The sequence below is a fragment of the Triticum dicoccoides genome, chromosome 7B (assembly GCF_002162155.2).
Source record: "Triticum dicoccoides isolate Atlit2015 ecotype Zavitan chromosome 7B, WEW_v2.0, whole genome shotgun sequence".
Lineage (NCBI taxonomy): Eukaryota > Viridiplantae > Streptophyta > Magnoliopsida > Poales > Poaceae > Triticum > Triticum dicoccoides.
Window position 1 is genome coordinate 404,622,130 of NC_041393.1, and position 2,778 is coordinate 404,624,907.

Here is a 2,778-nt window from a genome sequence, read left to right on the forward strand (position 1 = left end):
TGAGGGAGAGGAGTTCAAGACTGCCTTTCAAACTCACTCCGGGCACTTCGAGTTCAAGGTCCTGTCATACGGCCTTGCGGGTGGACCTGCTACCTTTAACGATGCTGTCACCAGCACACTTCACCCGCTGATGCGTGAGTGTGTTTTATCCTTCTTCGACGACATACTGGTATTCAGCAAAACACTGCAGGAACATGCAGAACACCTCCGGCAGGTGTTTGAGCTACTTCGCCGCGACCAATGGAAAGTGAGGAGAAGCAAATGCAGTTTTGGACAGCAAAGAATAACATACCTGGGGCATGTCATCAGCGCTGACGGTGTGGCAACGGACCCTACTAAGATCAAGGCAGTAGCAGATTGGCCCACGCCTACAAATGTGAAAGAGGTTAGGCAGTTTTTGGGATTAGCAGGATACTACAGACGCTTCGTTTGGCAATTTGGAATCCTAGCCCGACCCCTCTTCAATCTCCTCAAGAAGGGAACACCGTTCGTCTGGACAGATAACACAGAACAAAGTTTCCAGGCTCTCAAACAGAGTTTGGTCACAACACCGGTACTTGCCCTGCCAGACTTTCAGAAACAGTTCACGGTTGAAACAGACGCATGTGGTACGGGCATTGGAGCAATTTTGTAGCAAGAAGGACACCCCATCGCCTTCATGAGCAAAGTCCTCTGCCCCAAGTACCAGGGCCTATCCACATACGAGAAGGAGTACTTGGCAGTGATCGCTGCAGTCGATCAATGGCGACCATACTTGCAATCTGCAGAATTCATCATCAAGATAGATCAACGCAGCTTGGTTTATTTGCAGGAGCAGAGGCTCACGACCCCGTGGCAACAGCGAGCTTTCACCAAGTTACTGGGCTTGCAATACAAAATCGTCTATAAGAAGGGCGTGGAAAATGGAGTCGTAGATGCACTATCTCGCCTGCACCACTCGGAGCACGCCATGGCGATATCAAGCTGCCAGCCAGCGTGGCTCGATGATATCGTGTCAAGTTACAACTCCAACCCCCAAGCACAACGTCTGTTGGAACAATTGGTAGTCAGACCAGACCCAAAAGGGCGTTTCAGCTTGTCGCAAGGGCTTCTACGTTTCAGAGACCGTATTTGGCTTGGAGGGAGCACCGCGCTACAGCAGCAGATCATCTCGGCGTTCCATGACAGCCCAGTGGGAGGACATTCAGGATTTCCAGCCACATACAAGCGAATCAGACGCTTGTTTGCTTGGCCCAAAATGAAGGCTCACATTCTTCAGTATGTTCAATGCTGTGAAATCTGTCAACAAGCTAAAGCAGAGTGTGTGGCTTCACCAGGACTGCTCCACCCGCTTCCTATTCCCACCAAATCATGGGATATGATCACGATGGACTTCATCGATGGGCTCCCGCAATCAGGTCAGTACAATTGCATCTGGGTTTTGGTCGACAAGATGACCAAGTTCGCTCACTTCTTGCCACTTGCCCATCCTTACACTGCTTCTCGCGTTGCTCTCCTGTACATGCAACACATTTACCCCATCCATGGCTTCCCTCAATCTATTGTCTCTGATCGTGATCCTATTTTCACGAGCCACTTTTGGCAAGAACTCTTTCGCCACGCTGGTACCGACCTCCGCATGAGCACGACCAACCATCCACAAACCGATGGGCAGTCGGAGCGCGTAAACCAATGCCTTGAAACTTTCCTTCGCTGTTTCACTCATTCTTGTCCCAGGCGATGGAGCCATTGGATTCCTCTTGCACAATTCTGGTACAATGCTGCGCCACATTCGGCCATTGGCATGACACCATTCATGGCTATGTTCGGCCACGAACCCCGTCACTGGGGCATCACAGCGGCCTCTTCTTGTTCTGTTCCTGCCCTGCAAACTTGGCTCGACGAATGCGCCACTATTCAAGATCTGCTACAGCAACACCTTCAGCGAGCTCGCTTGCGTATGAAACAGCAGAAAGACAAGAAACGCTTAGAACGTGTGTTTGAGATCGGCGATAGAGTTTACCTGAAGCTACAGCCGTACGTGCAAACATCAGTGGCCAAGCGAGGTAATCACAAGCTCTCTTTTCGGTACTATGGGCCATACTCCGTCATCGACAAGATCAACCCGGTGGCTTATAAACTAGAGCTACCGACGAACGCAACAGTTCACCCAATTTTCCATGTGTCTCTGCTGAGGAAGGCCCTACTGCCAGGTACGCCAGTTCAACAACAACTTCCCACTGCTACTAATATACCTACAGTTCCAGTCCAGGTTTTGGGTTCGCGTTGGCGTCGCAAGCATGGCAGCATGATTGAACAGGTCCTCGTACGGTGGTCCGATACTGCATCAATCAGCGACCCTTGGGAAGACAAGGAAGAACTACAAGCTCGGTTCCCGGCTGCAGAGGCTTGGGGGCAAGCCTCATCGCAAGAAGAAGGGGGTGTCAAGGCCACAAGCAGCCCAGCGCCAAAGCCCAAAAGCGAACCGGCCTCGCCACCAGCTCGGCCCACCAGGCAGAGGCGGCCCAACCCCAACATCAACGGCCCGGAGTGGGTGTGACGGTGCCAACTACTTAACGCGTCCTCACCCACCAGAGAGACCCATCCAGTGGATCACGGCACGAACCCGGCGGCGGCTCTTTTCCCCTTTCCTCTTCCTTTCCAATTCGTGTATCCAGAGATTGTAACCCTAAATAGCTACTTGAATCCGTGAGCAAGAGCTAGATCGAGCAATATACCAGTAGGTTGCTTACAGCGAACCTCCGTCAATTTGCCGCACAATGCGGCGAATAGGGATTC